Source organism: Cricetulus griseus, chromosome 8, assembly GCF_003668045.3.
Source record: "Cricetulus griseus strain 17A/GY chromosome 8, alternate assembly CriGri-PICRH-1.0, whole genome shotgun sequence".
NCBI classification, from domain to species: Eukaryota; Metazoa; Chordata; class Mammalia; order Rodentia; family Cricetidae; genus Cricetulus; species Cricetulus griseus.
The window spans coordinates 34,667,482-34,693,201 of record NC_048601.1 but is presented as its reverse complement, the minus strand read 5'-3'; the positions used below and the strand labels follow the sequence as shown (position 1 = coordinate 34,693,201).

Sequence of the window (25,720 nt, the reverse complement as noted above, 5' to 3'; positions counted from 1 at the left end):
CACAGAAACAGTTGGCCTGAAAAAGGGAAAGCATATCGACCCCAGATGCTCTTTGGGAGGACAGTACAGGACTAATCCAGCCCCCTGATCATGGATGCCAATGGGGAGGCCCCTGCACTCCTGGGATTTTTAGACATAGAGCAAAGGTTTACCAGCCTATAATCCTCTACCCCAAGGAAACTAGAAATCATGAATGACTCCAGAGGGAGGTGGACTGGCGTTTTGCCCTGGTGGGTGGGAGGGACTTCGAGAGCCCATCCCACTTGAAGGGATTCGCTCTGTCTCTGAACACATGGGGAGGGGCCTAGGCCCAGCACAGGAAGATTTGGTGGACTTGGTGGAACCCTGGTTGGGGGCCCTACCCTGCCTGGGGAGTGGCGGGTGGATGGGGTGGGGGATAGGTTGGAGATGGGGGAGAAGGAATGGGGATGGGGGGAGGGAGAGGGAGAGGGAAAGTATATGTGAAAATATTAATAATTTAATAAAAAAAGAAAAAAAGATAAAATAATAAGCGAGACAACTTCCTCACAGATGATAAAACCACAACCAATTTTCCAAGAAGATCATAAGTGCAGCTTGCCTTTAGAAATTAGGTAAAAAAAATGCTACGGACATGATACATAGTATGAAAAAGTAATGTGAATCAGAATTTTGGAGGACGCTTTTGTTGTGGTTTGGAAATGGTTTCAGAAGTGATTGCATGTTTAGACAATGTATACATGGTGGCTTCATACTAACCAAGGAGGAGATTTGGAATTGGGTGTGCAGTTCTTCTCATTGTTTTGTTTTCTTGGAAATTTGACTGGCCACAGAAGCAAAGGTATAACATTGAAAATATGTTGCATTGAATATGCAAGAAAAACTAAAATTAATTATGAGATATTCTATTTTTACTATTTGCATTGTCTAAGTGAACCATTGTGCATATTTTGACTGCAAAGAGCATAGATATAAGAGGTAAGTAAAATTCTGTAAGTCTGTGTCAAAATAGAAATCATATATAACCTCAAGATTATTTTAAACTTTGTACTTTGTTAAATGTCATGTATATTAGCTGTATGCATAGCTAAAATTTATTATATTATGGCATTTAATACATTTATATTACATATGTATCCATATATATTATATAATGATATATACATATATTATGTAATGTTATATACTTACACAATATATACATAGTTAAGGATTCTCAGTGGCATCCTGTTAAGCTGAGCATATAAAAACCCAGTTTCATGCTCAGAATACCATTCTCCCACTTTAGAGTTCAAGAATTCTTGAGGAAATTATGATTCCTTTTGTTATTTAAGAAATTTATAAATCAACTGATGTCATTGTGTAGTACTATTTCAAATGGATTTAGAAGTCGACTTGTTGAGTTTATTTGAACTTCAAAAGATAATAATTCAAGATTCAAACCTCTATTAAACACATGTCAAAGCGTGGATTCACAGCTGTGTGTTAGTATGTTTGTGTTTAAAGGTCTGTTGAGGGGGATGAAAAATGAGCAGTTGACTATTAGTGACTAAAGAAAACAATCAGTGATCCTCAATTTGATTGGAAAATGTATCACTTTTTGTTCAAATTGATGTCTTTCTACAAATACTCTCATTAATGGAAATGAACAATCACTAGAAATTCCAATTAGTAGATCTAGCTCTTAAGTAAATTCTCTAATGTTGAGACAAGTGAATATCATGACTTAACCATACACCATGTATGATATGTTTCAGTTGATAATTGCTCTGTTCACCGAGAAGCTTACCCTTGTAAAGTAGATACTTCAGCTGTATTTAGTGTATCTCCCATGTTTTGACCATCTTCATCTTATCCCAGAAGAATTTTACCTGATGAAAAGCAACTACTTTCCATAAGAAGTGTCTAATTGCCTAATTTATAATCAGTCCCTAAAATTGTTTCTATGGTGGGCTTTTAATTTAAATGTTATAAAATGATGTGGCTTTTGGTATCTAGCTTCTCACTTACAAGGTATTTGTTCATGTTGCATCATGTATTCATACATTTGTTTGTTTGGGTTTTTTGGCAGATAACTTTCTGTTTTGAGGCTATATCACATATTGCTTAAGTATTCATGAGTTAATGGGTGTTTAGACTATTTCTACCTTTTTCGATATTGTGAATAATGACACTCTACACAGTTTGGAACAAATATCTCTGTGGACATAGGCTTAGATGTGCCTAGAAGTATGTGCCTAGATCTGCAGTATGTGCCTAGAAGTGGAATTATTGGGTCATATGGAAAAGTCTTTAACATTATTGCAGGTAAGTCAACTATTCTCTATATTCTTGGCCTGTACTCAGTCTTTCCAAAGGAGTTGTAAAGGATTCCAGTGAAGTCTCCTGATTGCCAGGCCAATTTGCAGGAAGTGTAGAAGACAGCGACCAAAATTCCCCTCAGCAGGATTGAGTAATAAGAAAGAGAAGCAATTTATGTATATATCCTTGCCTCCAAAATGTATACTCATCCCTGTGCTCAATAGTTTTGCCTTCAGAGTGGTGCATTTGCTATAGAAGAAAGACTCTCATTGGTATAGCCTTTTATGGAGACTACAGTTTTCATTAGGGATCCTTTTTTGTTTATTTCATAAGTTTGAAGAAATGTATAATTATGTGTCTACATTATAACAACCCTTCCCTCATTTTTTTCTGAGCTTTGCCTATTTTCTCCTTCTTCCTCCCCCAATGACTGGCAGCTACTAATTCCATTATAGTATTACAAGATTTTCTTCTAGAATGTTGTAAATCTGTAATCATATACTGTGTAGCTTTTATGGGTGACTTCATTCTCTTAGAAATAATCATTTAATTTTCTTCAATGTATTGTGTGCCAGCACACACATACACACACACACACACACACACACACACACACACACACACACACACACACACACACACGTGTATGTTCATGTATAGGTTTTCCTGCAAATGTAAATATGGACATGTAGAGACCAGAGGTCAGCTTCAGTTGTCATTCATCAAGAACCATCCATATCAATTTTTTGTTATCTAGACTTCAGTAATTAGACTGAACTGACTGAACAGTGAATCCCAGTAATCCTCCTGTCTCTGCTTTCTAAGCACTGGCATTATAGTACTTCTGCAACTGAGCCATCTCTCTAGCCTGCCTCCATGACTTCTAATATATTGACAGTTCTGAGATAGCCATTTTAAAACATAAATTTTGCATCTGTACTTGCATCATTACATAAAGAGCAATATGATTAATTTGAGTTAAAGAACCTTTTTGCCCAAGAAATATTGTCTTATAACCCTACAAAGCATAATTATAGAATGTTACAGAATCAAGCAATATATATGTATTTCCTGACATCTGTAGAAATGACACATCAAAACTTGAGGTGATTATCATAAATTCTTAAAATTTCAAATCCATTCACATCTGGTTGTTTTAAAATCACATGAGTCAAAGGGAAAAGGATAAAAATCAATAAAAATATGCCCCGCATAAAAGAAGCTTTAGATTTCCAGGTTTAAAGCCTGGCTCTGGTGCAGGAAAATTCTATTTTCTCTCAGAAATTGACAATTCCCTGTATCTTTCTTTCACATTCTAAGCTTTGAGCTGTTGCTGTTCTCTTTAAGCTGGCTTCCTCTGTGACAGCTGGGGAGAGAGGGAAAAATCTTCTCGCTTTGCTGCTGCAGATCATAAACATATATCTGAACTGTATTGAAGAGCATCTTCCTAAGCAAAGTCATTAGAAGGAGGTAGCAAACCAAGACTGTGACCTGTGAAACTGGTCCATAAGAACAGCCTGCCTTTACTTTAAATTGGGAGATACCTTTCATATCATTAGAATGGAATGGGAAATAGTTTTCTTTCTGTCAGTCAGTGTGGTGTAACTTCTAGTCATTAGTGAAATGGGAGGGTAGAGATACTAATTAGCAGTGTACAGTTAAAAGCATCAGTGATTATTGGGATACCTTGGATTCTGGAGAATTCACTAATGCAAACAAGCTGGCTTTCAAGGCAGTAATCAAGGGATTATAGAGAACAGGACTGTGGGTATTACCAAGAGTGCAAAGCTTTATTAGAATGGCATCTCTTTTATTTCCTTATAAATATCAATAGAGGAGGCTTTTAACTAAAGTCTACAGATGCTTTGCTGTAGCTGTAATGACAGTTATTCTTGGCCATCATTACCTATTATTAATGTATGTTGTGCTAACCTCAGTGGTGGTCCCGTGTAGTGATGAATTTTTGAATTCTGCTGTCTCCTCTAAAATTTCCAGCATCTCTTCATCCCCTAGTTGGAGTGTAGTTCTCTTCCATTGAGTTTGTTGTTTTGAGTAACTGGTGACAGAAGGAACCATAAGTGATGGTCTTCTACTCAACTATATCTAGAAGGGCATTCTTTATTCTCTCTGTATTTCTACTCTTTTGCATTGCCCAAAGAAGAAACAAAACATGGAAAAAAACAATGGGGACTAGAAATTCCAATGAATAGCCAGTCATAGCCAGCACAAAGAATTCTTAGCATCAAATAGATGGATCCTATATTTGTATGATAAACCAAAGAATGTTGTTGCATGATTCTAAGATATGGAATAGCTTGCAATGTAGCGCTAACTTATATGTTACGTTTACTCATACTCATAGGTCTTCATATAAGATGTGCCTTCTTTCTGGATGCACCTGTAGTATTTTCATTTATTTGTAACCTTCTCGGTTGGTTTCTGTCACAGGTATTCAAAATTGCTAAAGTGTTATGCAAATGAGCTAGATTACCTGGGTTTAACAATGGGATAATTTGATATTTTGTAGGACACATTTTGGAAATGATATTTTCTTCTTTTTGTAATGAAATCTCACGGTTATTGGATATAAGGTTTGAATTAAATAAAACATATTGTCTAATATATATTGTATACTATATATATATTACTGTAGTATCTCACAAATATGAAAACATTCACTAATTCTTGAAAACAGTCACTTCTATTCACATGGTAATATGCTGTTTTCACTACAGTTCTGACTCTTATCATACTCTAATCGTTAAAGAAAAGACACCTTTAGCTAAATATTTATTTTGTTTTTCTGTGATACACTATACAAGCCAGAAGCATTGATGTTTTGATTCTTCAGTTTAGTTTTACTTACCATTAAATCCCCTTAAAATGTTTATTGATATTTTTAAAAGCATAAAAGTACTATGTTATAGAGAGAACTACAAGTAAGACAGAAACAAGAAAGAAACCAAGACAAGAGGAATAAAAGCACCACAGTTTGAGATGTTGATTTGGTTAACCATTATTCTTCTCTTGGGAAAGAACTGAATTCACCATCCCCCATTTCCACTCATGGAGATCACTCCCAGCTTTGAGAGTTATGCTGTTACATTGATTGTGAGTATTCTCAATGGATAGAAACATTTTTTATAAAGCTACATCTCATCCAAATTTTAAATTTATTCAAGGTGAAGCAAGCATTACAAACTCAACAGAGTATGTATTTCCTTCACCTAGTGCCTTATAATATTCTGGATTTTTCATGTGAAATTGTTTTTTTTTTTACCTTAAAATACCTTACATAAACTATATAATGCTGTACACTGAAATATGCTGATATACAGTTTCACCATTGGGTTCACTGGCATGAGGAGTAAGTGTGATCTTTCTGAACATGTCTTATGGTATGTTACTTAGTAATCTTAGATTATTTTTGTAAATTATTTTGTAAATTTGAGTAGGTAACTCTTTTTGAGTCAAATGATTATCCCCAGAAGTATTGCTTATGCCATTTTAAAAAGTGTGTGTGTGTGTGTGTGTGTGTGTGTGTGTGTGTGTGTGGTTTTTACATCAATCTGAATCACTCTAGTGTAATCTGAGGGGAGGGATCTTTAATTGAGAAAATGTCTCCAGATCCAAGTCTAGGCAATCCAATAATCAGCACCTTTCCATAATTTTCATGTGAGCCCCTGCCTCCAGGTAATTACCCTGTTTGGGTTTCTGACCTGCCCTCTTTAAAGGACTAAACTGACAAGTATAAACTTAAAAAAAATCCTTTTCTCTCCAGCCTATTTTTGGGTATTGTTTTATCACATTCATAGTAATCCCTATGGTACTTAAACATCGGGTGTGTACCATGAGTGTGTATGTAGTATCTATATGCATGTATATTTGTGTGTACACTTCTCTGTGTGAATGTGGGCATACACATATCACAAATCATGTGTGGAAGCGCAAGGACAACTTTTCCTTCAATTTTGTTTCATATAAATTCTCTATGTTGTTTTTTTCCACAGGATATACTAGTCCAGCCTACCAGTGAGTTTTAGCATATTGTATTATCTTGTCTTTGCCTCCTGTGGTTGTTTGAGTAAGAATGGTCCCAGAGGCTCATATATTTTACTATTTCCCAGTTGTTTAGGAGGAGTTGGGAGTTACACTCCTGCTGGAGGAGGTGTGTCACTGATAGTGAGCTTTGAGATTTCAGAAGACTCCTGCCATCTCAAGTGTGTTCTCTCTGCTTCCTACTTGGAGATCAAAAGGTGAATTCGCAGATGTTCATGCTGTCATGCTTTTGCTCCACTGTCATGGATTCTAAACCTCTGAAACCATAAGGTCAATTAAATGCTTTCTTTAATAAATGAAGTTGCTCATGATGTTTTGTCAAGGCAATAGAAAAGCAACTCTGATACCTCTTATCTCCATGAGTTACATGTCTAGCTGGTTTTTGTTTGTTTGCTTGTTTTTTGCTTTGTTTTGTTTTTCAAGACAGGGGTTCTCTGTATTGTTTTGGAGGCTGTCCTGGAACTACCTCTGTAGATTAGGCTGGCCTCATACTCCCAGAGATCTGCCTTCCTCTGCCTCCTGAGTGCTGGTTTTAAAGGCGTGAGCCACCAACACCCGAGCTTAGTGTCTAATTTTCTGTCAATTCTTGGCATTTGAAACAGGTTCTAACGCTTGTAAAATGTGTATTTTACAATTTACCTATCCTCCTAACCCCAGATATGTTAGTAATTCACGAAATCACTTATGTAAAACTTTGACTATTAACCAAAACAAAAATAGAAATTTAGATTTATAAGCAGTTTATTATATTTAAATGTGTATATACATATAGTTGTATATATCCAATTAGGCATGTAGGCAGTGAATTTAGTATTTGTGGCAGCATTAACATTATTATTCAAAGCCATGAAATAGAAATGACCCTTTGTGTTAAACATAAGTAAGTAATATTTCATGTATTATCTTCACACAGTTAACTGAGTTGTGAAGACTATAAGGACATGCCACCTTTGATATTGTGGAGTATGGCTTTTAAATTCTGATAGGGCAATGCCATGAATTTTGGTGAAATTGTCCCCACTTCTTATGATTTTGAAGGCTGTGGGAAATGTCTGCGAATCCAGCATATCCTCCTCCTCATTGCAATTACTGGAAATTTTGGTGCCACTCTATTATTTCCATATGACACAGTGGAACTAAGAGTCCACTCCTGTGTTTTTTAGTCTAAGTAAGAATGGACACAAGTGGATATTCAAGGACAATTTTATTAGAATTGAAGAGAAAAATCACATGGAGCAGGCAATAGATAAATTTCCACAGCTGCCCAGATTTCCCTGGAAGGAAAGAATGGAGAAAAGGGGCCACCTCATTTAGGTTGTACAATTTTGGCTTCTTTGCAAAAAATCAGTTGCGCATATGTGTGTGGCTTTATGTCGGGATCTTTGAATTGATTCCATTGAGAGATCTGGTTAGAGAGTGGCTGGAGGGGGAAAGAACTGAAAGACATGACTGGACAGAGGGAGCATTTTGTGGTCAGATATCAACCTGATGCAAGAGAAACTCCCACAAATCTACAAGGATGACACCAGGTAAGAATCCTAGTGATAATCGAGGTGTAGCCTGAACTGAACATCTGTGATCAGATTGACTGCCCCAATTATCATAAGAGAGCCTTCACCCAGTAACTAATGAAAACTGCTGCAGAGACCCACAGCCAAACATCAGGCCCAGCTCAGGGAATCTGGTGAAGAGAGGAAGGAAGTATTATAGGAGCTATGTAGGTCAAGGACATCACAAGAAAACCCACAGAAACAGCTAACCTGGCTCATAGGAATTCACAGTGTCTGAAACAACAACGAAGTGAAGCTGCATGGGACTAACCTTGGCTCTCTACATATATGTGACAGTTATGTAGCTTGGTCTATTTGTGGCACTCCCAACAATAGGAGCAAGGGCTGTCCCTAATGCTTTGGCTGGCTCTTTAGAACCTATTCCTCATACTGGATTGGCTTTCCCTGCCTTATAATACAAGGGAGGTGCTTAGTCATATTGCAACTTGATATGCCATGCTTTGCTGGTACCCATGGGAGTTCTGTCCCTTTCTGAATAGATAAAGAAGGGGAGTGTATTGATGGGGTGGAGGAGGAGTGTCGGGGGAGGGAATGGGCAGAGAGGAGGGAGGGGAAAGTCTTTCAGGATAATAAATTAATTAAAAGTTAAAAAAGAAAAGTACACTTAAAAAAGATATAGAAAGAAAAGAATAAATTATAGTTTTCTTAATTCAGAAAAGTAGATAGACTGAGGATGCTACAAGACTATACCGTCAATAGGCTACTGTATTAGGGGCAAGGATTCTGGGAAGAAAAACTCCAGTATGTCATTAACATATCGATTGTTGCATTAATCTCTTATCATGCATTAAAATGACCTGCCTTCAGAGAGGTGGTACCCTGGCCCAACTGGAAAGCACCATCGCCACCCAGACTGAGATTCTTTTCTTCTTGAACAGGAGTTTTGGTTTTGTTGTTTGTTTGTTTCTTCTTGTTTGTTTGTTTCTACTCTAGCAGTTCAGTAAGACAACACGATGCCCATACCTTATCTACTTGCATGGTATTCCCTTGATTCCCTTTATAGTATGAGACTGATCTCAAGTGATTCAGTCAACAAGAATTTCACAGCTTTCTTTTTTCTTTTTTTATTTTTTTGACATTACATTTTTTATTACTTTCTTTTCTCTTCCTTTTTTTTTATTTTAGAAGCACTCTTATTTACATATAAATCCCCCCATTCCCTCATTCTCCTGTCCTCCCATGTTCCCCACTGACACTGCCCAATCCACCCCTCATCCACTCCCCAAGGATAGTAAGGCCCTCCACAGGGCACCAAAAAGTCCTTCACATCATTTTGGGGAGGGCCTAGTTCCTCTTTCTTGTATCTGAGCTGTAATAGTTCCCTTCCAAAGGGAATGGGCTCCCAAAGTCCATTTGTGGTTTGGGATAAACTGTGAAGTTATAGCAATTGCCAGACATAATCATACTTTCATTTTCTGTAATATTTTGAGTGGCAGCACAGATAGCCAAGTATGTTTACTTGCCTCTATTCCCCATAGGCCAGTGGAGCTGCAGGATACTATTTAGCCAGTAATTAAATGCCTAGTCATTTCCCATTCCTAGCCTATGTCTAAAGAAAGCCATATTGCTCCCTTAAAGCAGGTAGGTTTCCATGCCTTCACTTGTCTGCCTCTCTTTAGTTTCTTCATTTACTTTAAATTCCAGTTGCTTCTTCACATTATTACGTGCCTTGGGCCACTATCCGCCTATGATACTACAGTCTATACCTTACTCAATAAACATTTATAATTATAATTTTATAGCCTCAGGCATAATGGCAAATCAATAACAGTTCAGTAATGTTATAGCCCAATAATAGAGCAATCCCAATGACAAACATTTGCATAATTTATACATAAAAGTGAGAAATATTGATCCATCTGCAACCACATTAATGATGCCTAGCCAAAGTGATCTCTAGTCATTATATGTGCATGACTGAAAATCCTACTAGACCATCCTCGTCATGTAGGGGATTTCTGTCTGCCTACTAATGTTGCTTGAAAATAGAAGGCAAAAAATGCTGTTACCTATTTTTCCTACCTTTTATCTTAGTAAAATCATTTGAACCTGACTCTTGTCAACTTTTCTCATTTTTCTCTGTTAGTCAATGTTAAAACATTTTTCAAAAACTGATTGCATTTCAAATTTTGTTCTGGGACTTACATGGATGAGGAGTACTTATGTAAAGTCTTGATAAAAGGCAAACTTAGATTGGTAAGAAAACAGAGTCCACAGCTCTTAAACATGTTTCAAAAGTTCTTTAAACACCAGGTCCAAAGAATATGATTGGTATTATACCTTTTTTCCCCCCATTAACTGGGTACTTTTATCCATTGCTCATATCAGAGCACTGGAGAAAATTGGGAAAGTCATTTTTTTTTTCATGAACTATGACTAAATTACAGATAGAAAGGGAAAACATCAAAGAAAATAACTTAGCTTATTCATTTGTCTTTTGAATACTGGTTATTATTTTGAGTTTGAGTGTGATAAGCATGTAAAACCTAATATTAAAAAAAATATGTCTGCGACACAGGACATGTCTTAATGGATAAAATACTTGCTGCCTACATGGAAGGAACTTAGTTTAAATCCTCAGCACCTATGTATAAAGATGGGCATGGCTGTGTGCATCTGTGGTACCAATGGTCTGATGGGCAGTTACATGAGAATTAATGGGGCTTGCTGCATGCCAGCTTAGCTCCAATTGCAGTGCGAGGTCCTATTTTAAAGAAATAAAGAAGACGGTGATAGAGAAGAGTACCAGGAGTTCTTCTCTGTCCTCGAAGCATACAGATGTGCATGCACATCACACCTATGCTCACACAAACACAAAATATAAGTTAAAACAGTTAAGAAAGGGAAATAAGCCGGACGTTGGTGGCGCACGCCTTTAATACCAGCACTCCGGAGGCAGAGGCAGGCAGATCTCTGTGAGTTTGAGGCCAGCCTGGTCTCCAGAGCAAGTGCCAGGATAGGCTCCAAAGCTGCACAGAGAAACCCTTGTCTCAAAAAACCAAAACAGAAAAAAAAGGAAATAAACAAATGAAGAGATTATATTGCTCATTAAGCATCATAATACAACACATTAATGTAAATACCATCCCACAATATAGGCTGAGGGGTCTGGAGAGAGTGTTAAGCAGTTAAAAGCACTGGATCCTCTTGCAGTGACCCTGGTCCAATTCCCAATACCCATATGGTGACTCACAGCTTTCTGTAATTCTAGTCCTCCCAGGATTGATTCCCTCTTCTGGCCTCTGTAGGCATTGCACTCAAGCAGTTTATGGACATACATTCAGGCAAAACACCCTTCAGATTAAAAAGATGAAATAAAATGTTATATACAAAAGGAATGTAGAAAGAATGTCGCAGGAGTTTGGAACATAGGAAACAGTTTCAAGCTGAGATTAAGAGATATATGGCCTAAATATTACTCATAAAGAAAGTATCTTTGTGAAGATATATTTTATTTGATTTGATATATATTAGGTTACCTAGTCATCATTATTCATATGGCCTAAAAATTATGCCTTAAATTGTTTAGCATTTAGGCTAAGGCAAATGGAACCAGAGACATTGACCCTGAAGTAAAAAGCACTTGTTACATTGCTTGGGAAAATTGTTCAGCTCCCACAGTGATCGATGTGAATCCCAATTATTTTGAAATGTGAAGAAAGCATGTAGACCAAAAAGCTACCCATGAAAAGCTACCAATAAATGGTAATGTTTCCAATTGTTATGTTTGTTTTGATTCTTTATATCACAAAACTTATTGAGATTAATTAAAGCTGTTTAAAGATAAAAGCAATGGATTTGATGTTGTTTTGCTTCTTTAGACTTGGGAATGCACCACTGTTACTTTTTCAGCTTTATATTTTTCAGTTGAAGGTTTTTTTAGAAGTAGATTGTTATAGACATTTTTCAATATCATCCCCTAAAAACATACTAATGATTTCATGTGTACCTTGTATACTTATGGGTACCACAGCATGCATGAGACCATAAAGGTCAGAAGATAGTGTTGGATTACCTAGAACAAGAGTTACAGGCAGCTGTGAACTACTTTGTGGGTGCTGGGAACTCAACCCATGTCCTCTGTAAGAGGAGTAATTGCTCTTTACCAACAAGCCATCCTCCAGTCTTAACTAGATTCCTTTTTATATCATTTATATCTAAGCTTGTCAGAACAATGGAAACTAGACTCTAAATACTGTCATTAACTATAACATTACTTTCCAAACATTTTCTTTCCACATCAGTTTTTTGGTTTTATTTTCTTTCTGTTACATTTTTACATTGTATATTTTCTGATTGGCACAGTTTACCCAGATTTCTACCACTCAGAACTTGAAATATTAACTATGTTCTCTTTGCACTCACTCTCTTCCCTATCAATTACTTGAAAGTTTTTCAAAGATTCCTTATGTCATCATTCCTGCCATTGGTCAGCTGCTTTGTGGCCCTTCTGAAAGCCACAGAAATGATTTAATGCTAATGATTTTGAAAAATGGTGAATCACCCAGCATGAAGAATTTCTCATAAGTGAACATGGTCTAGCAACCTGAGTGAGGAAGAGACTGTTACATGCCACAAAGATCTGTGAACCAAGTGAAAAGAATCTGACACACAGAGAGAAGTTGTAATAAAAAAATACATAATTCAAACAGAACCCAGTAGGTAAATGGATGAATTGTTTAATAATTTGTGCTTATTAAGTCACTTACATTGACTGCTAGTATTTGAATTGCTGCATGGAGTTACCTTCTACTTCCTTTAAGCCAAACAGTAAAGGATGTGCAACCTTGTACACCCAAGTTTTTAAACCTTCAAATCCCTAATATGTGTACAAGAGGCATGGGCATATTTTCTCCCTTCCATTTAAAGTGTCTGAGTAAATTAATATTTAATAAGAAACACATTTCAGAAATATCCATACATAGTCATAATATACAGGTTGTACAAACCATCTGAATGCATAACTGCCATACCTGAACCATAATTGTCCTCAGTATCTACTGTGATTTGTTCCAGAATCTCAGTGGCTTTCAACTTCCACAGATGATCAAATTCTTTATATAAAATCCACATTAGAATTTATGCACATCTTCTGCTTATTTTAAATCATCCAAACATGTCTTATGATATATAACACAATAAAAGGAGTATTTATACAATTATACTACATTGGTTAGGGAATAATGATGAGAAAATTGTGACATTTGTAGAGACACAATTATTATCCTTCAAATATTTCTGATTCTCATTGATTGACTCCATGGATGTAGAATCCACAGGCACAGAAAGCATTGTACACTTCTATAACGATACAAGACACCCTGCCCATATTAAAACTTTACCAATAAGTTGGATATGATAACAGGTTATCACTCCATAAAACAATAAAGAAACCAAAGTCACCTGAAGAACATGCATTGACTAAGTATTTTGAACGTTCAATGAAATTGTTAGGACAAAATATATGTCTTGAGTTCCAGTATGTAATTTTGCCAAGTCCTTCAGCCCTCCATAGAAAAATATGTTTTTAAAAATCACAAATGGTGATTTGAATTTTTTCTTGATTATGTACTATTAGTCATGTGGACATTTGGACATGTAGAACCATTATATCTTCTAAACTGAGTCCTTTTTTCCCTCTATTCCTTTCATCACAAAAGGTGATGGGACAGCCCATTCATCTTGGTTTGAGAGTGATCTGCATTTCTTGCATCTTAACAAGGGTCCCTAGGCTTTGGTAATTTTTTTTCCTTGTGGGTCCCAGATCACTAAAATGGTCCATGAGGCTTAGCGATACACTGGATGTAAAGTTAGTCCCCACAAACAAGTAGAGGACAGGGTCACAAGTAGGAAACATTCTGATTGGCTCAGCCATTTGTCTAAATCATCAGACCTCAGACATTTCCAATTTGAAAATATTATGAGATTATAAGTATTTATACTGAGGTTTTGTGTGAGAAATGGTGTTCATTATTTTTTTCTGTAATAAATACCTAAGATTTCAACTGCTGTGTTATAGCATATGGCTGTTTAGTTTGTTAAGAAACTTCTATAATAGCTTCTAAAGTACTAGTAGCATTTGAGTATCCTGATGGTAATGTCTGGGGATGCAGTTTGTTTGCAGTTCATTTTCAGTAGTGACCTTTCCAATCAATAAATATAGTACGTGTGCTGACTGGTTTTTATGTAAACTTAACACAAGAGAGAGTCATTGGTGAAAAGGGCGCCCCAATAGAGAAAATGACTCTATAGGCTGTAGACAAGCCTGTAGAGTATTTTCTTTTCTTTTTTAAACCTTTATCCTCTAATACAATACATATAGACCAGTTTCCCCTCCCTTCATTACTCTAGTGCTTCCCCTACCTCTCCTCTATGCCAAATCCACTTTTCCTCCATTAACCATAAAATTAAAAAAAAGAAAAAAGAGCAGCCCCCCCCCCCGAAATATCAGCTGAACATGGTTTAACAAGGACGAATCAGACTGCATACAAACCCTTATATCAAAGATGGAGGAGGCAAACTAGTAGAGGAAAAACGGTCCTAAGCACAGGCTAGAGTAACAGATACTCCCTACTCCCATTGTTTGGGGGTCCCCGAAAAACACAAAGCTACACAACTAAAGTGGGAAATTACTAATATGGAGCCAAGTAGAAATATAAGGGTATTTAATAGGGAAAAGCCTTACTTACAGAGCGACCTAGTCAGCCAGTGCGGCACCAGTCTGTACAGCAAGCCAAAAAGTGACCAGCCACTGATGGCCTCTCACTCTATGTCACCCTGACCATGCCCTCAAAGGCGTGGTCAGGCAGACCTGTAGCCAGTCCTTAAGCAGGCGTGGCTACAGGTTCCCCTACACACAACCAGAAAGTATACGCAAAGAACCTAACTCAGACCCATGGAGGGTCTGTGTTTGCTTAATTAGTGATTGATGGGGAAGGACACAGTCCACTGTGGGTTGGACCACCCCAGGGATATTAGTTTGGCTTCTATAAGAAAGCTGGCTGAGCAAACCAGGGAAGCAAGCCAGTAAGCAGCATCATTCCATGGCCTCTGAGTCCTCTCCTGTTTCCAGGTTCCTGCCCTGAACCAATGGGGTCTGTCCTTCCATTGCTGCTTCGGATGATGAACTGTTGTATGGAACTGTAAGTGAAATAAACCCTTTTCTCCCCAAGTTTCCTTGGTTTCCAGGGTAATAGTAACACTATTGATATGAGGCTCATGGAATATTACTGTGAAAGACCTGATTATGTTGTTTGGGGAGGATTGTGGAAGGTCTTTGAAATTTTGGGCTAGAAATACCATTGAGTGTTCAAAGGTTGGTGAGCTTTTCTGTGGGAGCTTGGAAGATAAGAATGTTGAGAGCAATGCAGACCATGAGAAGCCTGGCTTGTGAAATTCCAGGGGAAAGTTTGAGAGCTGCTTAAAGGCTCTATCAGAGCCATCTGCAATTTTGAGTTGAGAATTTGTGGTTCCAATCAGTGGGAGATGAAGAATCAGCTGTGATTAACAAGAGACCAGAAACATTGAAGGCATTCCTTTGCTTTATTGGGACATGCTGTTTATCTGGAGTTAAGATATTAGTGGTGATTATGAGACAATCAGCATTGCTGAGGTAAAATATTATGGGAAGTGTTTCTTCAGAGTCAGCACACAGAAGCTATGTTCCTGAGGCAGCCAAGGTTGTACATCAAACTGTCAGCCAGACTCCTTAGTGTAAGAGTTACCCAGGTGGAACTGGTTTTGAAGGCACGAAGAGGCCATGAAAAGCAGCTGGGGCTTGGCACTATGAACAGCTAGGATGGCCAATTGGAGAAAGTCGAGCCTCAGTAGCAACTGAAGCCCCAGAATTGAAGTTGTCATGGAGAGAAGTTGACACTTGACACCATGAAGAGAGCCCAGGAGAGGCTATTGTGGAATGTGCATCCCAGGTGCAAAAGAGATCCCAGCATTTTCGAGATGCCTGCATCATGGGACAATTAATCTCTAAGAACATTTGCAGAGGTAGAGTGGAGCATACCAGAGACTGGAAAGCAAGCTCCATGTGCTGCAGAGGTCAGAGGGCAGAGATGTGATGGAAGCCCTTTGCAGGATCATACAAGATGGTGAGTTGAATCCCAGATTTAAATGCTGTCACATTGTTGGAGCTTGGTCATACTATGGTCCAATTGTGACTGTGTTCTTCCTTCTTAAAGTAAGAAAGTATTTAATTTAGTTTTGACTTTATAGGAGCCCACAGTTGAAAGACATTAAGCTTTAAAGCTAGAGTCATCAGAGTAGAGGGAGCCTCAGTTGAGAAAATGACTCCATAAGACCCAGCTGTATGCAAACCTGTAGGATATTTTCTTATTTAGAGGTTGATGTGAGAGACCCAGCCTATTGTGGTTGGTACCAACCCTGGACTCTTAGTCCTGAGATCTATGAGAAAGCAGGCCAAGAAAGCCACAGGAAGCAGGCCGGTATGTAGTACCCCTCTCTTGCCTCTGTATCTGGTCCTGTGTCCAGGAACCTGTACTGTTCCTGTTCCTGTACTGACATTCTCTGATGATGAACAGTGATGATAAAAACAAACTCTGCTCCCAAAGTTGCTCTGGTTATGGTGTTTCATGACAGCAATAGAAACCCTAACTGAGATAATATGACTCTTTATTTACTTAATCCAGAGTTAGTATCTTTCACTGGTAATTTGTGGTTTCAGTATATAATGCAATGTGTGTTCACTTCGATTAATATGTAGCTTGAATGATTTAGACATTTATTTTTGTTGCACCTGTAAATCTATGTGTTCATTGCAATACATAAAATATATTTAGGTTCTATACATTTTTTAATATTTTACTGCTGGTGGGAATGTGCATTCCACTCTTATTTTGTAGTCTTTCTAAATGTGTATGTTGATTCTGGATTGCATTTGAAAGGTAGAATTTTGGGGTTATTTTCATGTTGCCAATCAGATCACCTGATTGTAGATTCTATTTCATTCTTTCATACCTGAATTCATGTGAGTGTGTGTGTGTGTGTGTGTGTGTGTGTGTGTGCGTGTGTGTTTGTGTGTGTGGTTTCTAGAATTTTTCTGTACCTATTGACACATTTAGGGAAAATGTTGAACAAGAATTGTGAAAGAAGGCATCCTTGTCTTGCTCTCAAGTTGAAAGGATAACACTCAATCTATTGTCAGTAAGCATAACATCAAATGTACAGATGCTTTGTCAAGTTGAGAATGAATCCCTCTTGATGCATTCCTGAGAATTTCATTCATGACATAGGTTAGTTAATTGATCTTTTTGGAGTACTGGATAAAGCCATGGGGTTGTCTTTAGCCTATTGGAATAGTGGATTCAATCTATTAATTTTTAAGACAGATTCTTCCTGCCCTCAAACCTATGATCTTTCTGCTTCAGCCTCCTGAATGCTATGATTGCAGATATATAAAACCATTCACACTTGTAAACGTTTGCTGAAATTAGTAATTGCTTTATTTTGTCAAGGATGTTTTCATTTATCTCTTTGAAGGATGTATGTCTGTAGTTTTAGTTATTATTTTGGTGCAGTATTTACTTGGTGTATTTATACAATGGCTACATTTACTGAATAAAAACAAACTGATACATATTTCCCTCTTTGTATGCTGAAAGAAATTGTATATAAATGTTGTTAATTCATCTTTCAATATTTTGAATTTGAAATTTGCTCTTAGAATTTGCTCTTAAGCTGGGCGTTGGTGGTGCACGCCTTTAATCCCAGCCCTCCTGAGGCTGAGGCAGGTAGATCTCTGTGATTTTGAGGCCAGCCTGCTCTCCAGAGCGAGTGCCAGGATAGGCTCCAAAGCTACATAGAGAAACCCTGTCTCGGAAAAAAAAGAATTTCCTTTTAAAAACATCTAAATGTAAGTGCTTCTATCACATGAAATTTAAAATTAAATATTCATTTTCACTAATAGTAGTTAGCACCAATGTTGTACTTAAAAAATTAAACAAAGTGGGTAAAAGGGAGAAATTTCTATTTTGTAGAAGTTGTCAATTCCACATAACTTGCACGATTTAGGGTACAAAATTGTTATTTAGCATTAGTTGATTTTCTTTAATGAGTTAATATGTTGAAACTTAATCCATCATGCTTGTTTGTTCTTCCTGGTTGTATATATTGCTTTGTTTTGTCTACTTGTTATTTATTTGTACATTTATATTTTTAAATTTTTCATGATCTCTAATGTTTCAGATTATATTACTTTGTAAAACATTTTGTGCTTTCTGTCAATGTATATGTAACTTGCTTTATATATATGAAACTCATCATTGTAGACTGGTTTTGTCCTTTAACCTGGTCATATGAAGTTGAAACTTAACCAGTATTTATATTACCTCCCCTTCCTGGAATAGTTATCTAATATACCCCATTAGTGTATTAGAAACACCTGAGATAGTGTTGAAATTCTTACTTTTGGTATCTGATATGAGTCAGAACATTCAAGAGGACAAGGGAAGTCTATCTGCCCACATTTTAGCTTCCTAGTAATATAAGGATCTTAGTTTCATATTTTCCTCTTGATTTGGAGACTATTATGCAGTGTTTTAAAGAAAAATGTTCTGGAAGCAGTATCTTGGGTTTTCCTTCTCCTTTTGATGTTTGTGATTACTCTTCGTTCTTGAAAAAATATATTCTCTGAATAAAGGAATAATAATGGATAGTTCTTTGTATTTGCTTTTTAAAGAATGCTATGCTTGCTGTCCCTGATCGTCCATGGGAAATCTCATTGGTCATTCACAGCCTTTGACACATGTGAGGAAGGGGTCACTTTTCTTTTGTTGACCTCAAGATTTGTTTTCGTCATCTCTCTTCTGCATTGCCACATATCTGAATGTGGATTTCTTGGCTTAATAGGCAACTTGTTTTCTGAATCTAGTGTATATGTTATACTAATGAAAAGTTATGATAATGATTTTTGATGTTTTCTCTTTGTTTGGATTTGCATTCTTTCTTCCTGGGCACAAATGCTAGATTTGTAACATTTTTCCCATAGGTCATTGGAGCTAGTTTCACTTTTCATTTTTTCCCCTTGTAATCAAGTTGAATAATTTTGTCTGTCTTTGAAGTCACTGATTCTTTTGTCTGTCTCTTCTATCCAGTTTTTGTTCATTTAAGAATGCTTGATAATTATTGTTCTCAGTTATATTTCTACTTTGTTTAAAGAAATATCTGCCATTGCTGATAGATACTTATTGAATTTTTAATGACCCTTTTTAGTTTCTAACATCTTTGTAAAAGAGCTTTATTATGCACACCTTAAAATTTTCCTCACATTTCCATGATCCCAACCATAGCACTTACTTATTGTCATTTTCTTTCAATTTAAGATACTCTTGTTGATTTTAGTTAGATAAATTGTTTTTTTGAAGCTAAGGCATTTCAGATACTTCCACATGAGACCGGACATTACTCCACTTTGTTGCTTAGCTTAGATTTGGCACTACCAGGACATTGGAAAAACACTGTGCTGCTATGTTCCTGCAATGAGGTCTCTCTCCAGCTTCTCACAGCTGAGCAAATTCTCAGTTGCCAATGAAATCTAAGGTGACTTGAGGCTCTTTCTTGTTGACATGGGCAAAGTCTCTCTACAACAGCTTTCCAGGACAGCAGTGAATAGAAGGGCATGGCCTTAGTTATTTTCCTAGTATTGTGACAAAAGAACCCAAACTAAAGCAACTTAAAGAAGGAATGAAGGATTTCTTTTGTTTCCCAGTTCAAGGTACAGTCCATTGTGGTTATGAAGTCAAAGTTATAGGAGCTTAAAGCAGCTTGTCAAAACTGCTTAATTAATTAATCATAAAGAATGATAATGAATGCTATGTTGTGGCTCGGTTCCCTTTCACCACTTATGTAGTCTAGATTCCCAGCTTTGCCACCCACAGAGGACAGGCCTTCCCACATAAATCAAAGCGATCAAGATAATGTCCCATAAGCATTTAAACTGATCTTTATTTCAGGTGATTCTAGATTGTGACATATTTATAACACTAACCACCACAGGGACTTACTGCTAGAATAAATGAATCTCCCAGTTTCCCATTTGACCTTTTCTGATTCAGCCTAAGTTGGGGGATTGGCATGGGTTGTGCCCACAAGAGTGGCAGTGTAGGTTTCCAGTTTAACCTTTGAATCCAGAACTCTGAGGTTACAGTTTTTTTTGAGGTATTTGGCTAGTATAGTATAGCTGTTGTCTAAAATACTCTACCATGCTAGATGTTCTCTTTCTAGCTCTTTGAATAAAAGGTAGCAGGCTATTAATGTAGATTCCTAGTCTGGTCTCACGAGTGTGTCGAGATTGCTAAGATCTTCATGTCCAGTTTGGGTTGCTTGAGGCAGAATGGAAATGAAGGAGAGCACAATTAATGTATCTCCAGCAAAGTATCTCTTGATGTTTCTCTTCCTTTTTTTATACTTGAGAAGTTCACATGCTTGCTTTGTATCTAATCACCAGAGATTATGGTTTCTCAAATTGAGAAAGTTAGAGAAATTACACCTGTTAGAATTTCAGGAGCAGCACTTGGTTTAGATACTGCTTTTCCTCTAATGCATTAAGTACTTCTACTCTTTGCTAATTTAAAAATAATAATATACCAAATGAGTTTAATTTACTATTTTTAATTTTTTGTAAATGTTTATTTAAATTATAAACAATCTTATTTTACATAGCAATCCCAGTTTCCTCTTCTTCCCATGTTCTCATGATCTCAACCATAACCCTATTCCAACCCTCATCCACTCCCCAGAGAGGGTGAGGCCTTCCATGGAGGATCATCAATGTCTATCACATCATTTGGGATAGGGCCTAGGCCCTCCGACATGTATCTAGGCTGAGAAAGTATCTGTCCATAGGGAATTGACTCCCAAAGCCCATTCATGTATTAGAATAAATACTGGTTCCACTGCCAGAGGCCCCATAGACTGCCCAGGCCTCCCAACTGATACCCATGTTCAAGGGGCCCGGTTCGGTCCTCTGCTGGTTCTCCAGATGTCAGACTGGAGTCCTTGAGCTACCACTTGGTCAGGTAATCTGTTTCTGTGGGTTTTCCCACCGTGGTCTTGACCCCTTTGCTGATCACCCTTCCCTCTCTACAACTGAATTGCAGCAGTTTGGCCCAGTGCTTACCTGTGAATCTCTGCTTCTGCCTCCATCACCTACTGGCTGAGGGCTCTAGGATAGCATTTAAGGTAGTCAACAATCTCATTATAGGGAAAGAACATTTAAGGAAAGTCTCTCCACTATTGCTTACATTCTTAGTTGGGGTCATAATTGTTTTGGAAATTTCCCTAGTGCCAAATTTCTCTTTAAACCTATAATGACTCAGTCTATTAAGGCAACTCTTTTCTTGCTCTCCTTCTCTATTCTTCTCTGACTCAATCTTCCTGATCCCTTATATTCTCCTCCCATCTCTCCTTCTTCCCTATTCTTTCTCCTACCTCCCTCTCCCCTCCCCATGTGCTCCCAATTTGCTCAGGAGACCTTGTCCCTTTCCCCTTTTCCAGGGTCCCATGTATGTCTCTCTTAGGGTCCTCCTTGTTTCCTAGCGACTCCAATTATAGGCTGTTAAACCTTTGCTCTATGTTTAATATCCACTTATGAGTGAAGGCTAGAGAGTTACCTCAGGTGTTAAAGACTAGGCACACAACCAAAAATATAATTTTACTATTTTTAATTTGTCTTTGTATAAATGACACTTATAAAAAGTTCTGGCTATTTTGATGAAAAATGTTTACAAATTCCAGAGCAATAGCAGTCCCCCTACTGACTCTACTGTTTGAATGCAGCACGGTTCAGTTTGTAGTCATCTTCGTCCTTCTTGCATGACTACTTTGTATGAAAATGATGGGCATTTTAATACTTTGAGACATGCTTCGACATTTTTCCCCTTCCTTTCCTCTTTGCCATTTCTCTTAACACAAGCAGATACTATGGATTAAGAACTCAGCCAAGCACTTGGGCTACACAAAGAACTAAGTAAGTATACAATTGCATTTACACAGCAGGATTGAAAAAAAAAACACAAACACAATGAAGATTTGGGGTTAATTTATTTTTATCCATTATGACTCATATATGAGCAAACACAAACCATAGTATGAACTATAAATATTATTGGGCTTGCTTTGCAGCACAATAAAAACTTTATACAAATTAATTCAGTGTAGCTTCAGAAATGCATAACAATGCAAAAAAGTCTATGGAAGATTAAGAGTAATAGATATCTTGATAACATGGCATTGATCAAGCACCTAGTGCATACTCTGTTAAAGCTGCCCCATTCCCTCCTCCCATCCTAGTTCTTGCATCCCCCTTACCATATTAAACAGGAAACTGCTTTGTAAATATACCACCCGGGGTATTTTATATTCAAAATGTGTGCCCCCACTCTTGGCTGTTTGAAAACTTGGTCCCCATTTGGTGGAACTGTTGGGGGAAATTTATGAGATTATGGTCTTGATGGAGGAAATATATCCCTGGAGTTGGTTTTTAAGAGCTTAAAGACCCTAGCACTTCTAGTTCATTCTCTCTGCTTCCTGTGGTTCAAGAAGTGAGCTCTCAGAATGCTGTCCTAGTTACTATGCCTGTCCATGTTTTTTCCTTGGTCATAGTGTTTTATCCTAGCAATAGAAAGTAACTAATGCATAACATGTTGTTTGTCTCTAGCCTTGGTTTTTCATATTTATTCTGTTTAAGATGTCAGCTCTTTAAGGATGCCTAAAACTAGTCAAATTGTGTTCTTATAGTAATTAAAGCAATTTATTCTTGTTTTTGTTTTGTTTTGTTTTGTGTGTGTGTGTGTTTTGTTTTTTTCGAGACAAGGTTTCTCTGTGGCTTTGGAGGCTGGAACTAGCTCTTGTAGACCAGGCTGGTCTCGAAACACAGAGATCCGCCTGCCTCTGCCTCCCGAGTGCTAGGATAAAAGGCATGTGCCACCAACACCAGGAAATTTATTCTTTTATTGTGATAAAAATGTTGTTTTAAATGTCTGAGGATGAGCCTTACATATCTGTCTATAAACACACCACTTGACACCCACCAGTTGTTGAATTAATGATTCTATAGGTGGGGTCTATTTTCAGTGGCAGGTACAATGGCTCCCCAGTAATTCTCTTCTTCACCATAGGCTGATATGCATTTTAATCATTTAACACAATACCAAATGTCTGTGTTACCTTTAGGAAATATGTTCACTCCTGAGAGGGAAAAAAGCATCTCTTTATAATGAACATGTATATGTTGCTATTGACTTTTCCTTGGATATTTTAAGTAAGTGTGTCTCTTTAATTCTTTTTAATTTTAAAGTTTTCTTTACCTAAGCTATTCAAGATTTCTCCAGCACTGACTGATACAAAGCACACTGAGATGGCAATTTAGAGACAGTAGCTTCAGGAAAGGGAGATGAGATGACTTTCATGTGGCTAAATCAGTGGCACAAACATAATTTTCCTTTTCTTTCTCCTGGGGTTGTGTGGGGGGTGACAATAAGTGGCCACCTCAACACCAAGGGGCAACATGGTCCATTATGTGAGCAGTTAGGAAAGGGGTAGAGATGAGACAAGCTTGGTCTCAGGGCTTGGCCAGACAGTAACACGCTTGGCCAACATGCACATGGCCCAGGAGTTGGGGGTGTCTCAGACGGCTCACCATCTTATTTGGTCACATCTGATAGAAAAAGTAAAAAATAATAAAAAAAGGTTAAAGTTATTCAAAGATATCAAAGTTGAAAACCTTCACAGCCCAGCAGAGTTTTTTTGTTTTTGCTAACTTCCTAGAATCCCCTGTTGTTTGGCTAGGACTTGGTGAGGAGAACTGAGGTTTCCCACAGGGGAGCCTGCCTGGGCTCTGCTGGCTGTCAGCGAGAAAGGCCCAGTCCTGTGTTCCTCCTCTATGGAGAGAGCAGTATCTATTAGGCTGAAATGTCACCTTTCAACAGTGAAAAGGAAGTGGGTTGCTGCTCCAAGCTGTGCAAGTGCTTGGGATGTTACAAAAGCTTGCTAAAACAAAAAGTAATCACAATGTACATAACACAAGTGCACTGAAGACACTGCATTGTGCTCACATTCCCTTCAGTATTGTTCCCAAACGTGCTCAGCCCCTCCAGCTGGAACTCTGGAAAGAGGCTGACACAGTTTTATGAAAAAGACATGAGGAGGTAGAGGCGGGTGCGGGGCAGGAGGGGTAAACAGCCTTCAGTTAAAAATATCAGCCCTCAGTTTCAAGGTCAGCTTCAGGCAGGCTGGCTGTAGGCAGAGTCCGGGTCAGAGGGAGGAGCTGCTGCAGAGCAGGGACTGGGGGTGCTCTACATGTCGTTCAGGACCAGCAGGGTCTGGTCCAGAATCCTTTGTGTACAGAGATGCTCCTCTTTGGTGCATTTCAGCTTATCTTCCAACTCATTGATGGTCTTTTCCAGTTTGGCTACGGATCTTTCAGCAAACTCGGCACGAGTCTCTGCCTCCTTGAGTTTGTCAGTGAGAATCTTTACTTCCTCTTCATACTTGTCTTCTTTTTGAGAATACTTTTCTTCAGCAGCACTCAGGCACTTCAGGTTCTGGTCCATCATTCTAATCTGCTCATCCATCTCGGCCACAGGACTCTGCCAACTCGGCTGGCTCCTCCGTGCTTTCCAAGTCTCCTTCAGTAATCACCAATTTATCAGCCACCTCTTCATACTTCCTGTCTGCCTCTTCTGCAATATGCTTGGCTTCCTTTAGCTGGAATTCCTGGAGTTCCATCCTTTCCTCATTTTTTTTTTAGAGCTCGGTTTTCAATCACCTTCATACCCCTTTCACTCTCATCCACAGCTTTTTCTGCTTCCTCTAGCTTCTGCAGGGCACTGGCAAGGTGCTCCTAAGCATAGTCCAGCTCCTCTTCAACCAGCTGGATCCTACCGTTCAAGGAGGCCACGTCAGCTTTGGCCTGCTCCCAGGCCTGCCTTTCTCCCTCCACTTCCCACTGGAGGCGCTCGGCATCATCCGCCTGCTACTACAGAACCTCCATCTTGGGCTTCACCGCCTCGATGGTGGTGATCCCGGCCATGGTGCCCACCCAGCTGCTTCTGGAATTTGGCTCCTACCTCTTCTACACAGCGTTGTAGCCGTTTCTCCCTCTTTTACTTTTGAAGAATGGGTAAAGCTCTAACAATGAGCTATAAACTCAGCAAGTGAGCGTTCAATACTTCTGTAATAATTAGGTTGGTCTTGCACATCCACACTGAAATATACAAATATTTAAATGTTTAAGGGAAGCTTCAGGAATTTTCTATCACCTGTTGATGTCTTCTCATCAACAGATGCTGAATGTTTTTTTTTTTTTATAGAATTCTGCTTTAAACATGAATTGCTTGTGGCATCACATTCTTATTTACATATGTTGGTTTTCTGCAGGAAAAAAATCTTGATATTGGAGACTTCTAATTGCAGATGATAAATGTCCTTACAAAGCATTGACTTTCCCACTAACAATTTGATGTTTAAAATGAGGTATCATGATGCCGTCACACTCACGTATCCTAATTATTCTCAGACATGTTTGAGTAGTTTAGGTAAGCTCCCACATACTAAATTCATAATGCAGCAAGCATGCTATTCACCACTGTCTTTCTGAGAAACAAAATGTACTTGTGAATATTCTATTTGAAACAACTTAGCCATATTCATGTTCTGAATGTGCCTAATTCAGGTACATCCCTGTTTCAGTGGCCTGTAATGAATGAATTAGTCAAGGTATTTTTCCGAGATAAGATTGAGTCTTACTTGCCTTTACTATACAGTCATAGATACTTTAAAAG

The 25,720-nt window shown here is 38.0% G+C and overlaps 1 pseudogene; it reads right to left on the bottom strand.

Annotated features, from left to right (window-relative positions):
- Window positions 1-24,232: 24,232 nt before the first annotated feature.
- On the bottom strand, window positions 24,233-24,969 carry LOC100774544 (annotated as a pseudogene).
- Window positions 24,970-25,720: the final 751 nt, after the last annotated feature.